Genomic DNA, 15,228 nt, shown 5'->3' with positions numbered 1-15,228 from the left:
TCATCCTTTTTCACAAAAATGCAGGGGGGTCTATATTTTTTTGAACACCGGCGACAAGATTTTGCCGGCCCCCCCCAGGCCGTAAAAACTGAACGCTCCCTTAGCGATGGCGTCAGGCCATAGGCAGTTGTTGGCTGCAAGTCCACTCTGCGACTACGTGCGCCCGCAGACGTGTGCACATACATAAAAAGAAAAGTGTGTATTTCTATTACACTTTTATCGCAAACAAATGTGATGTAATCCTATATTTACAAGCAAGCAATAAAAAATTATTATCATTACAGTCAAACCAACGACGTGTATCTACACACGTCTATGGGCCGGGCAGGCGGTAGGTTGGATTGTAGCCGACATAACCCTCTCTTTTGGCATATTTCCCACGAGGAAAAACATTTCTCAGACAAGACAGACAGACAGACAGACAGACAGACGAACAGGCAGCCTGACTAACCGACGCATACAGATAGACTGATAGATGGGCGGGGACGCTTGAGGGAGACATCTCTTCTCGAACATCGAATGAGTTCAGATAATATGCCTGCAATTCACACTCAGTAACAGTAATTCTATTCTTGTCACAGGATAATTTAATCGGAGGTCAACGTTAAACATTAACCATTCCTGCATAAAATATTTTTTTCACTTGTACTCATAAATATGAATAATTTGAAAATCATTCTGTGCCTGTCCTTGTTTTTATGCAACTGTATTGCGAATGAGCGTATCTCGGTCAAAATGTGTGAGCCGTAAAATTGATACGGGATTGTTGGCAAATTCCAGGTTCAACTTACCATCACATTCCATCGTATTTCCTTGTATGGCTTTCAAAACTGATGTTACCCATTGTAGCCTATTTACATTTGCCGGCTATGTTTACGAAACGTTACGTAATGAAAAAATTGCTTTAAATATTGCATACGTAAGAGTGCGAGACTTTATAAAACTGCCTCGGACTGGTAGCTACGTTTACGGGTGAAACTGGTCCCACGAACAACTGAAAAACGGTCAGTATTTCACCTTACGTCACATTACGCTAGTTTAATCTTCCAGAGAAGTAGTGCGCTAAACAACATAAACCTATGCATGAACGAATAACACATCAACAATGTTGTTCTGTTGTTCAGTGATGACAGTATAGAACGCGTCCATACATCTCGGCAATAACGCCTCTATTCGACAGTAATTGTGAAACTACATGTATCCAGTGGGATAACGGGCGAGAGCGACCCGCACAAACAAGATGTTGCTCTTCAAAAAGATACAGTTACGCCTCAGACAGTGCAGACAATGGTTGACTGACGTTGTGCCTTCGACACCGGTGGAGGACCGTTGTGTCACATTTGCAGTGGCTCGTTCGCGTGCGTGTGGGCCATTACATGACAGATTGTATAGGAGTGGGGGTTCACTATAGAGCGCATTTGAATATCTGTTCAAAAAAATTTTACGCCCTATCGTAACCCACATATTAAGGACTCTGGTTAATTCGGGTTACCTTTCAGTGTGTGTTCAAAACATTTCCTACAAATATAAAGTTACAATCACAACTGGATCACAGTGAGCATCGTTAACATTTATGCAAAATTGTCGAACAAAATGTCCCCAGTTCAATTATCTTTGACTTAGGTGCAATCACACAGTCTGATCGTGAAAAAAAAAACCGTAGAAATATCTCGAGATGGTGCGAAATGTTGTACACACATGATGTATGTAGCGGTATCTTCGCTCGAGCTGGTCCATGACACACGGAAGCGCAGTCTTAGAATAATGGGGCATTGTCTCTTCCCGTAACCATGACAATACTCCTTCCTTTTGTGGCTCTTTTGACAAACAAGGTGGTCGGCGTGACAATTCGCGCAGCAAACTACAGAAGTGTATGAATGGAGTCTATGCTTTTTAACCCTTCGAGCGCCAAAGTCAATTTGTCACCTTTAGAAAACATACTCCAGTCATTTTTTTCAGATTTTTGTAAAAATTTTGATAACAAACTGTAGCCAAACAAATGTGATGTCCGTTTGGTCCAAAATTATCAAAAAATTATAGAAAAATTCATAAAAATTGGTAAAAATGTTGCACTAAAATTTTGGTGGGCAATTATTACAGCACTCAGAGGGTTAAATAGACCCTTTCGCAAAACAATTAATCGCTCACAATAGATTTCTTTAAATAAAATAACATGTTTTACTTCATCGAACTGAATGGCGAGCAGAGATATGCGCCACTTGTTGTTGCCAGTGTTTGAATCCATGGAGCCTGGAGGTACAACTTTTGTTGTCATACCTCTATGCTTAGACTGGCACAAAAGAATCTGTAAGTATCTGTGCACATGTGCTCGGCACATTTCCGGCCGGGATTTGGAGTAAATTTTAATTGTTAGTGTTTCTAGATAACCTCAGTAAAACAAAAATTACAGAGACACGCAGGGGTAAATTATGATATAAAGGGTCGTTGCACTCAGCGTAATGCCGGCTACGTGACTTGTTTGACGAATTTTTAAAATCTGTTCAATGTCTGCGAAATGCGCATGGCACAGCAGCGTTATAGGCCGTTTATAACTAAAAGTAGTGCACGACAAACGAACCTCATTTCGTTGGGAGGGAGGGGACGAAGGGAGGGCGTTTAACTCTATTGAAGTTATTTCAACATTCTTCGACTATAAAAGAGCGCAAATTCGCACAAACTAAATGCCGCGGTTACCTTATAGAAATCGTGTATATGCGTGATACTCAATCACGCCAAGATTAATATTGTGTTTTAAAATAATTGTTCTGCAAAAACCTATCAGTATACCATAGTTTAAACTTCCCTCTACCTATTTCACCAATTTATTTATCATTACTTCGGAGAAACTTCAAATCATAATTCCGTCGTCAGATTTTCGCTCTTCAAAGCTTCCTTTTAGGGAGAGGGAGGAACGGGCATCGATCAAACGGGATAAGCTTGGTTTGTCGTGCTTGAGCTCGAATTATCCGCGGTTAATTCGAACTCAAGCACGGCAGACCAAGTTTATTCTTACCTTTTGCTGGCTTAGTTTTCAGCAGCGCCACCGACGTCAACATGGTGTAAGGAGAGTCGACGTCAGACCGGTGTGATAAGGAACATGAGAGGCAGTTTTGGATTGATGTATCTTGGTGAGTAGTTTCTGTGTATCTACACGGTGAAAAAAACTAATCAGCTCATCGCTGGTTTTCTTTGTTCAGTCAAATTTTGAATTGTGTTCAATCAACTAAGGTACCATTTTAGTCCAGATTACGCCTCGGGGCACACATATTTGGATTCCCAAACCTTTACGATATTTTTGTCTACAACTTGTGTGGGTTCAGTTTGAATTTCGCGGAGTAACTAGCGTTTTCACCGTCTTAGTCTTGTGAAAATATAAAACTGACTTTTTCTACATAGAGTAAGACGCGGATGGCGGCCATTTTGAAAACGTGTCCGTACAAGCAACATAAAACAAATGAATATTGTAAAACTGTGAGTGTCCTAAAAACTTCCTCAGTCGCGTTCTACGTACTTGGATCTGCTAGTAGCAGTTACGGTAGAACGCGACTCGGGGACAGATATTCGGACTCTCAAACTGTTACCATGCTCATTTCGCCTACCATTCGTTGGAGCTCATTTTGAAGGTTGTGGAGAAAATAAAGTTTTAACAGGATTTGTTTTGTTAAACTCGGGATTTTATGTCCCCCTATAGTAAACGCAGGGATTGCAGCCATTTTAAATTTCAAATATCAGTAAATATTTTTTATTGCATTCATAACTTCATTGTAAACATCCAAATACAAATCGCCCCCATGACATTCTTTTTTTAGGGGTACTGGAAGGTGGAAAATCATATTTAATGATAAATGATGCACATAAGAATGATTACACAAACAACTACAAAAACGGCAGTTATGTTCTGTCTCCTTGAAAGCTTTCATGATAGCTCTAAAATATCTCCCCATTTTTAACATGTTTATTTAATTTACTGAGCGTGTAGCTATATACCTTTCTGTTTCGTGAATATCACATATAAAAGTTTTAAAGTGTACAATAGTAGGTTTTTTGTTTGACATCTGTAAATCTAGATGAAACGTTTAGCAGCAAGCAACATAAAATTCAATAATTTAGTTAAGGAGCTATCACCAAAAAGTATCTGTTCCAAAGTGAGCATGGCATCAAGATGAAAATAATCACCCCACTCATCAAGAAAAGTTTGCCAGAAGTTTGAAATGATTTCACAGTTTGAAACAAATGCAATATTGTTTCATCTTCCTTTCCACAAAATGTACATGCAACAGATGGAAATTTCGAAGGAATCATCTTAGTCAAACGACTATTAGTCATAAGAACATTATGAGTCAATTTCCATTGAAAACTCCTCAATTTACAATCTAAAGTAAGCTTAAAAGGAAGTCTATAGATGTAATCCCAATTTTCATGTCTGGCTTGATAACATGATCGAAGTAATATTGTGATTTTGGCCTTATATAGTACTTTAAAACAAAAACCCGAGTTAACAGTATTTTGTTTTACAATCTTTTATAAGATACTCCTGGGAAGGTGATACAGATAGTATCCTATTCAGTGTCAAGTTCTATGACATTAGAAAAATATTAACTTTCCATTGCATTGCCTTGGAAAAGAATTAATTTTACTACACCATTTCATAAAATTACACTGTGGAATATTATTTTTACAGAATTCCAATCCAGAACTTTTCCAGATCTGTCAAAAAATTCTCTGACATAAACAAAACCAGCTTCATAAAATTCTTTGTAGAAAACACTTTTACCTTCAATGAGAATCTGACAATTGATCCAGACAAACCGATTGATAAAATTCTTTTGGGAATTTGAGGCTAAAGTAATCTCCCTAAGTTTGAAGCATGCTTTGCTTGAAATATCGGTAACTATTGGGTAATTTGTTTCTCTGGTTCAAAGATTTTTATTCTTGATTTTGAATGCAAATGGTTGAAAGTTTGCTTGAGGAAAGTTTTAGCGATCTTTCATTTTCGAGACACGAACTATCGTAAGGCCACGTAAAGAAAATTCTTTGTTTGCCGTCCTTGGATTTTTGAAAAAACCTACCAGCCAGCCAGACAAAAAAGACAGACAAAAACACCAGTGTATTAACATAAACTCATTTTTTTATTTATTTGGTTTCTTTTGGAAAAATAATATTTTTATTTGTAACAGTGTTAAAGGCCCTGTCACACCTTGACTATTTAGCCAGCGTATGCCAACGTATGAAAAATTTGACGAATACGCTGGGCGTTCGTCGAATACGTTATGGGTAAGTTTTGTGTAATAAAGTTAGCAGCACGCTGAAGCACGCTGGTATACGTCGTAATACGCCGAGGTCGTCGAAAAGTTTTGTGCATGCTCAAAACTTTAATTTTCGACGTATGCCAGGGTATGGCTCATACGTCCCGCACTCGCAGACCATAAGTTTTAGGTAGGTTATGCGCTCGCTGACACACGTTCACACACGTTACTTGTATCTTACTCATAAGTCGAAATGCGTCGAGATAATTGTCTAGCGTACCCAAAACTTATTTTTAACCCACGAGTACGTTCATGCGCCCAAAATTGAAAATACATCGTAAGTTCAGCAAGCCAGCTTTTAGAGGAATTTTGATTCGTCGGCATACACTGGCTAAATCGTCAAGGTGTGACAGGGCCCTAACATTGTGGGTTTTTTTCTTAATTTTTTTCTTAAAACCTACCAGTACGCGTAAAGAAAACAAAGAATTGTATTTAAAGCACCTAAGTGGACATGCGAGAGTAAAAAAATTCGATTTCGTTTGCTTGCACTTTTGACATAAAACTCTGACATTGAACTCTCAAGCAAGACTGTGGAAAAGTGGGAACACACTGATCAATTTCAAAATTAAACATCATCCTAGAGGGTCCAGTTGCTTGGCAAAGCCAAAAAAGGGCCCCTAAGAATACCCTTATAGGTTTCATAAAGGAAGATTGGAGCGCCTTTTTCTCCAGCTGCGCCAACTTTGTATTGACTTTTGTATTGCGCATTTTTATCCATCGTTTTACCCCGAGAAGGCAACCTGAATGTTGTCAAACACTTTATGCAATAAATATCTTTCATATTGGAGAGAAAGGTGTCGGAGGATTTATCTTTAATCAAGGATCCGTTAAACCAGGAAGCTTAGTTTTTCGAATTCACGGAAGGAGATCGTGCATTCTCTTTTTTGCGGAGGCAATGCCAGTCGGAACTGTTCATCCGGATACTTATCTATCAAAATTAAAAAGTAGGATGGGCGGACTCCCCTAAAAATCTCTGAATCGTACTTTGGTTTGCTCCCATCCTGGCTTTAGTTCATTCTTCATACTTTGACCACCGTCATTCGCGTCATTATTCCTTCTCTCCCACAGGCGTTGCCATGGTTACAAGCGTCAGCTCACTGAGTTGTTACGTCTGCGTCGACCCAGAGGGTAAAAATTCTGCCAACTGTCAATATGGTTTCCAGAACGGATCCATCTACCATTTTGAGTGTCAAAGTTCTCCGGTGACGTCATTTGCGACCCCATTTGCTACGTATGTATATGAACTGGACAACATTGCTGCCACTAGTTTAAATGTGACTTTTTTCCCTGCCTCCAAATTTCGTAATTTGGCGTCGACCTTTGATTTGTCAGTTCGTATTGCAAAAAGAAATAGACCGTTAGGTCTTAGGGACTTGTAACAAATCACATAATCAATTAAATTGAGTATTAAGATTCTTGTTATCATCAAAAACAATTCTTGGACAATGGCGTTTGAAAATATAACACACATATATTTATGACTGGAATGGACAAAGAGGATTATCGGTAAAATTAATGCACGCACTCCCTACTAATAAAATTACATCAGATTTAAAGTAGAAATAATGATTTCATTGTCATTTTGACAATTCCTCCTGAGATTTAATTCTTGGTCCGAACCTAGAATTCATAATTTTTGTGATGCAGAATTCTTTGCTTGTCGGCAATCTATGATTGGTCCACTGCCCCCTAAATTACATTTTATTTCATTTCATTTCTCTAAACCAATGCATCCAGAAATCGGTTTAAATATATTGTGCTGCTAAGCTAAGCGTAAAAGTGGACGTTTTCAAAAAAATTAATCCATCTGACTGTGAACTGTCAAAGCACCATTTCTCTAGGTACCAATTGGAAATTGCTGAAACATGGGTCTTCCTACCAGCTTCCTGGTTTCTAAGTTTTAGAACAATCCTCGGACAAGAAATAATGAAACGATTTTATTTATTTATTTATTTATTTATTTATTTATTTATTTATTTATTAATTTATTTTTTATTTATTTATGAAGAGTTTATCCAAGAGTAATCGCAAAAAGGTCTACATAAGATGACCGAAACAAGTGAAAAGACAATCCCTACAGCACACTACACAACGAGCAAACTGACGTAAAATATTATATCAATTCAAAGAGGCTGAGATGACAAGCTGAATATCCCAACGTGCTTTTGGGAGTAGGACTGGAAACTGTAATCAATATAAAAAAGAAAAATAGTGAAAAAATCATCAAAAGTTACAGCTACTGGCCCTTTAAGGTAGAACGCACCTCGGGGACAGACATTCGCACTCTCAAACTTTTACAATTCTCTTCTGATATACCACATGTAGGGGTTCATTTCAAAGCTCTAGGTGAAAGAAAACTTTTCACCGGCCTAGTTTTTCGAAATTCGAAAATTTTTTATTTTTCTCCATAGAGTTAACACAGGGATGGCGGCCATTTTGAATTTCTAATATCGGTAAATCTTGGGTAATTTGTTTCTCTAGTACCAAAATTTGCACGTTGACCCTCTATTTTTATTCTTGATTTTGAAATAGAATGATTGAAAGATTCCTTGAGGAAAGTTAGAGCAAAAGTTTAAGTCTTTCACTTTCGAGGTGCATACTACCTTAAGGTTGTACGTACCTCAAAAGTTAAAGACTAAAAACTTTCGCTAGAACTTCTCTTCCTAAAATCTCTCATCGAATCAAGAACAAGAACTGAACATACACTAGACTTGTTTCAAGTCTGCGGGCATAAAATCAAAACAGAACAGCATACTCTTAAGTATGCTGAGGCTAGGCATGGTGTTGAACACGATGGCTTACTGCTGCCAAGAAAAGCCAATTGAGACTGGGGGCCAGTCTAAATAAATACTCAATTCATCACAATCTTTCAATCAAAGGAAACAAAGGAGACAGAATCAAGTTGATTTACTCAGGAAAGAATAGAAAACTTGAAAACACATAAGATCATAAATTATTTTGAAACTGTTCAAAATAAGATAGTGAAGGTGACATATCAGACTCAGAGCTTTTTGCCGAGGAAGAGAATGATGATGTTGTACTCCATTAAATAGCGCTGATCGCAAATGACGTCATTTGTCTCTCATTAACATGCAAAAATAAATATTTGTCCATATTTTCTGCAAGAACGATAAAAACAAAACCTGCTAGTGTTACAAAGGATACTAAGGGTCACACAAATTCATGGCTCAGACTACAAGCTGCAACAACAGCCACGGATGCAACAATCGAACAACATTTGTCCGAATTTCAAGCAGTAGAGTCCGAAGTCACGCACGTCCAGCTACAATTATTTAAAACCTGAAATCATGATCAGTGCTATTTGCAGCACAAGTGATGGAGAACTTTTTGAACCTTCCGAGACACAGTATACAGTGTATACAAGTTAGGGAAGAAAAGCAGATCTCGGAAAAAATCTCTTTTCCACTGATGTTATATACTTATGTACCGGTAATGGCCAGTGTTATCATTCAAAATTGTATCAGTACTTACTCAAGCATTGGGTGGGTGGTGGGGGGGGGGGGTCACGAAATTTGTGTCATCCTGAAAAGAAGGTCATCAATTTGGGGGAGCAATTGGCAGGGGAGGGTTCACTTATTTTGACTGATGCCCAGGAAGAATTCGCCGGCCCACCCACGGCCATAATTCCCTTAATGGTGAGTGGAATGCTGTCAAAGTGTTGTAGACATAATTATTAGATTTGTCACCCGCTACTCCATAAACTACCCTCGTCCCTACTGACATGTTTTCCCCTCTACTTTCCTTCGATAGGTGAGCAGGACGATGAACTACATGTTTGTTGCACAATTTGCACGTGGATGCATAGACAGAACGTTCTGTTGGAGCGGCTGCAAAAGGCAGAGCCCAGGTAACGGATTTAAAGTGAATCAGTCTTTTGTGTGACGTCATCGCCTGGACTCAGCGGGGAAATAACATCACACCTAAAAGACACTGATGCCTTTTAACCAATCGAATTATCAATGATCTACTTTTGTAAGACGTTATCGACGCTTTCGTCACTTACTAACTATCAGAGAGGCGCTGCGCTAACAGTTCATTTACATAATACAAACACAACCAAACCTGCATGTATTTTAAGGAACGGACGATTGGAATTTGGGTGTGGTGGTGTGAACTATAGGGGGATAGGTTTGAAGAGAACAAACGTTGAAAAATGTTTTGCAGCTACTCACATTTTTGGAAAATAAATGCATTCACAGGAAGATCTACCATGAAAGGATACGTAAATTTGGAAACAAAATAGCATGCATGCTGTGCAAATCTGATAAAATATCATATTTGTCAAATTTTGGAATTTGAAAAATTGCAAGTCAGTCTTTTAATCTCCTCAGCAGGTCTTATGATCCATCCCTCATAGGTTTACTTTATTATTCAAAATTAAATAATTTTTTGAGAGAATAAAGCTTAGTTTGACTTGAAAAGATGAGTGGATATTCAGGGCAGGTTTCTGTGAATATAGTTGACCGTTACACGGACAGTGTTTTAACCTAACTTGTGAATTCGTACCAATGAACACTCAAGACTTGCTTAGAAGTCATAACATGGCCAATCCAAAATTGCGACAGCTACAGTCGTTTATGTCCAAAGGACTGTGGCTTGTCGTGCTTAAGGTAAAACGCGCCTCGGCGACAGATATTTGGACTCACAAACATTTTCATTTGTTTTCTGCTGTACCACTTGTGGGGGTTCATTTTAAAGCTCTTGGTGTAAGAAAACTTTTTATCGGCTTAGTTTTCCGAAAATCGAAATTATATTTTTCCTGCATAGAGTTAACACAGGGATGGCGGCCATTTTTAATTTCAATTATCGGTAAATCTTTAGCAATTTGTTTCTCAAGTTCCAAAATTTGCACATTGAACCCAATTTTTATTCTTGATTTTGAAAGAGAATGATTGAAATATTCTTTACGGAAAGTTTGAGCAAAAGTTTAAGTCTTTCACTTTCGAGGCGCATACTCCCTTAATTTTCGTAAGTGCAGTCAGTTACATGCTTCGTTTTATATTATGCCAGTGAAAATTGAAATTATATTATATCATGCTACCATGCGCCATTCTGATTGGACGAGAGCTCATTCCACCCATGCTAAAATATTGTTTTAGCAGTGGTAAAACGGGCCCCTAAACGAGCATTTTCAAAAATTGCCCAGTCGGTGCATTTGAACGAAGCGATCTAAACTCAATCCGAAACGGTCCGCTTTGTTTCAAAGACCGAAGTCCAAATTTCGATACACAGATAAAAGTATGGGTCTGTAACTTACCTCTTGGTGAAAATAAGTTGGGGTCAATGATGAAAGACACCTCTGAAGCAGAACATTTGGGTTTGATGTACGCAAATCATAGCATTGGGGCAACGGCGCACCGTGCACTTTTGCTTGATTCAGCGGGAGTCGAAACGCGACAAACAGCTCTTTAAAATGAAGCTAGTATTCGTTCATACACAAATAAATTGACACTTCCTCACAGTAACGGTATGTCAGATAAGCTTATTCTTTGTCAAAGTTTAGGCTTTAACAGACGAGGATGTTCTAACGATGTAGACCAAAAAGTTCAAAATAACAATGGGATTACTCCTGGTGACTGCGACGAAAGTTGACATCGAAAAAATTTAAAATGACGCTAGTATTCGTTCAATACACAATTTAATATAATATAATAGCAATAAGCCCCTCCGCAAGAGGGTATACACGAGATTTTGGTACAGTGCGCGACATATAGCTTAAACTGACGAAAATACCCAAGTAAGGCAACAAACACGTATCGTAGGTCACCACTTCATGCATATAGCAGGCGCTGTTGAAGTCGTATTATTGTGATTTATCAGTGTTCATGATCGATAAAGTAGATTTGAGTGAAAATGCCTAGATCTGCCTCTACTGCAGAACGTGAATCGTGAATTGTGAATCTTGAATCGTGACTCATTAATCTTGAATTAGGCTTACCCGAGCACAAGTAGTGTACTTGTTACTCGACCAACCCACGTCTCATTATCCGATTTGTTCTACACAGGACAGGGTGTTCAATGTTTTTCAAATGCGTGATTGAATTGTGTGAATCCCCCTCATCTGATAAAAATCTACTTAAAGTTATTCATAGTTTCCTCACAGACTGCCATGTATAGTGAATCAACATTTCGGTGAAATTCCAAAATCAAATTTCTTGCACAAACATCCATTTGTAACCACCCTAGTTTAATCAAGTACATTAATATCAATAATCAATCGCCCATAAACACATATTTAGCTAGTTTTGTATTGGAAAAAATATTCATAGTTTCTTAATAGACTATGTATATCATGTATAGTGGAATCAACTTTTCGGAGAAATTCCAAAAATATAAGCTCTCGTCTTTGCTCGTGATGTCGTGGACTACAGGCCGATCATTTGATAGTGTGTAGGCATGTTAACAGGCGCACGGGCAAGTGCTCTCAAGTTCCCTCGAGCGATATACATAAATAGTAGCCCAGTCCGATTCAAGAAACTCATGATCAAATGTGATAAGTTTGGTAAGATGGAAGGCTTATGACATATCGGACGCCGTTATAACAGGTGGCAATATCGCAAACATTGTAATCAACGCGTAGCTTTCTGTGGCGTTCTTGGATATGTTTTCAACAGGGGGACCCCTCACGGGTATGCGCTGCGCGACGACCACCGCCCTTTAATATCAACTTTGCTTATACCATAGACAGTAGAAGTCTATGCTAATACCTTGGAAAATCTTAATTTGCATAACCTAAATTTGCATAATTTATTATAGTCCTCTCAATCAGAACAAATCCCAGAAAAATTTTCAAGCAAAGGGAGATACCCCTCCGCCTTGTGAAAGAAAACTGTAAAAAGCATTAGGTGTTACATATTTCTCAACTTCCATATGGAACGGCTGACCTTTACAAGTCTGGGAAATAAATAAACCTTGAAATTGAAGTGAAACGTGCTGGCAATTTGTGCAACGTGACACGAGCTGGCCTCATAAAATGTACCAGATGTTGGTTACATAGTAAGGTTGGAAGAGTTGATTGACAAGTTTTTCTCCTTATCTGCGATGAAACGACTATTTCAAGTATGTTGCAGTTAATTAGTGGCTTCAATTAATTATCCAATGAATTTCGGCCGTTGCTCCCCGGCTATTGCTGAACTTGGCTTTCGAAAATAGAGGCGCACGTTCACCAGGCGCGAACAGTCTAAGAAATATTAAATTAATAGATTTGTATCACTCGATTAAAGATTCAATTAGTGTATCACTCGATTAAAGATTCAATTAGTGTATCACTCGATTAAAGATTCAATTAGTGTATCACTCCATTAAAGATTCAATTAGTCTATTCCCTAACCGGAGATTTTTGCCTTCGCCCATACTACCGGAGTCCCAAAAATCTCTGAAGGCAAAAATACTCCGGCTGGAAATCATGGGAATAGACTAAGATTCAGTGTATGCGACCTTTCTTCTTTCTCCGAATTGGATAGCGCACCCAGAGTGTGCTTACGCTGTCTGCAGCCAACAAATATACGGGACAGTTTTCAAGCGCTATTTCCGATAAATTCTGTCAAAACTTCATAGAAATTTACTCGGTTTCCCCTCATTTAAGCTGTGCTGTCCCCGGCTGTTCGGAGGAGACATATACAGACAAAATCCAAAGAATACTGCTAAAAATTCATTGAAATCCCAGGGATCAATCGATACACTTTCACTTCTGTATTCTGATTGGTAGTGACTATATACACTCTGTTGATTGAAAAAATGCCGCATTCAACTGTGATTGTTAGGGAGCTGTCATTATTTACGGCCGGGGTGGGAGGAATCTGAGGGGGGGTGACTCAAAAATTTGCTCAAAATGTTTAGAGAAAGAAGCGTAGTTACTCAAATTTTGGCTCATAATATATTGACACCCCTCACTGATTGCACCATTGGACGCATCAATTTCTCAAAATTTTCGATACGAGAGGGGGGACACCCCCTTTCGTGCTCTCCCCCTTGGAGTGTTCTAACAATTTTACAAGTAATAAACCAATTTGAAAACGTCTCTCAGATTGCGTCAGACTGCAACATAAATTTATCAAAGTTTTCCACGAAAGATAAGGGGCACCCCCTCCGAAACAATCCCCTTCAGCCTCTTGAGTGTTCTCCCCCTGTACTTTCAAATTCTGCCTGTCAGACATCCTAGTAAAAATCCAGTCATGGTACCTATCCAAAGTAAACAATACTATATGATTGGATACTGGTTATAGCGCGAACTTTTCTATATTTTGATGTGACTTTGAACTTCATTTTGTTGGTTTCACCTTTTCCAACCGTCATGAGATAACCGCTGATAATCCAGCAGGGTATACCAGGATTTGAAAGGTTTTTACTATTGCTGTATTTTTGTAAATTTTATAAATATATGTAGTGATATTTTACTTTTCTAAGTACTAGTAGTGTGAACGGGGGGCAGTTAAAATTTCTGAGTTAGAGAGGGGGGGTCTACTCAAAGCCATCATGGTTAGCAGGAGGGTGGTTACTCGAAATTTCGGAGTTTCCGATGAAATTCCTCTGACTCTTGCAGGCTGTAAATAATGACGGCTCTCTCATAAATTGACTCCCTAGTTGGCTCTCATAAATTCTCCCTAGTCGGCTCTCTCATAAATTGACTCCCTAGTTGGCTTAGCAAGTTGTTACAAAGGTCGCTCATTTTGATGTCACTTTTACATAAAGGTCAACGGCCAGGTTCAGAATTATGAACGATGTACGACAGCGATACTGACTGTGAGAAATCAAACAAGTAAATCATATTTCTGATGTTTATTGTCTTAGCCATTGATATGAACGTTGGCCATATAGGAAGGGGCACTAATGGTGAGGTGGTAATTGTATGTAAATAACCACAGTGCAGATTGTATATATACGAGGTGTCTTTATGAACACAAGAAGTGAGGAGAAAGGGACAACACCTTGCAGTATGTAGCATTTTTGTATAAGAAATCAACAGTGTTTTCTTTGAAGACTATGGCATCCTTGGTGAACCTACAACCTAACAATATTGGGCAAAATAAAAATTACTGTAAGCTTGAAAGAAATTTACGCGGTTGTAACCAAAACCGGAAATTTAATCGACATTTAAAACAATGTGGATGACTTACTGCTATTCCACATTGTCATTACAATTTATGATAAATTAGTACCTTGAGGCTGACTTAAATGCCAGCATGATCAAACTAAAAACCAAAATCGCTTGAAAATCGTCTGAATTCATGGTGTACACTTTTTTATCCCGCAGGAATCGTATGTATGGATTGTTGCGACTCGGATCTCTGTAATACAAGTAATCTTGGTTACACACAGCGGACCAACTTTGTATGGCTCCTCTCGACAGTCGTTTTGACTGTCGTCTCCTGCATGGAATGACTGTAACCTGGCCAAATATGTTGTCAGTGGAAACCATTTCCGCGAGATGGAAGTTATACAAGGAGTTCATTTCGCATTGAGAAACTCATAGACACTCCGATATAATGGCGACAAATAAGTTCATTATAATTCGAGTATATACTGAAAACTCTAATAATGACTATATAAAATTTCGAAACTTTAGAAGCTGTGGCAGAAAGCCAGCGACGGAGTATCATGTGTTCATTATTAACACTTGCTTTTATGAAGCCATTGCCTTAGCTTTGTAATCGAACGAGGGGTTAATATTTTCAATGAAATGACGTGCATCAATTAAGCATTTCATAAAAAGGTAAATGTGACCACACAAAAATGACCAGCTGGTTCAAGGGCTGTATATAAAGAACTGTCCTGTAAACAAGCCTTATGAAACAAGATATACGCTGAATTCACTTCCGCGAAGGACGCACACTTTATCCATTAGATTGAAACATCTTGTCGCCGGTGTTCAAAAAAATATAGACCCCCCGCATTTTTTGTG

At 38.5% G+C, this 15,228-nt stretch overlaps 1 long non-coding RNA gene across 1 annotated transcript; it reads left to right on the top strand.

The window, feature by feature from the left end:
- The first annotated feature begins 899 nt into the window (after nt 1-899).
- LOC139116288 (uncharacterized) lies at nt 900-15,162 on the top strand. The gene is made up of 5 exons (XR_011548273.1): nt 900-1,004; nt 3,029-3,128; nt 6,375-6,537; nt 9,078-9,174; nt 14,581-15,162. It is a non-coding gene; the product is annotated as an uncharacterized lncRNA (long non-coding RNA).
- Nucleotides 15,163-15,228: the final 66 nt, after the last annotated feature.

This window comes from Ptychodera flava, chromosome 2, assembly GCF_041260155.1.
Source record: "Ptychodera flava strain L36383 chromosome 2, AS_Pfla_20210202, whole genome shotgun sequence".
NCBI classification, from domain to species: domain Eukaryota; kingdom Metazoa; phylum Hemichordata; class Enteropneusta; family Ptychoderidae; genus Ptychodera; species Ptychodera flava.
This window is presented reverse-complemented; position numbering and strand designations above follow the sequence as displayed.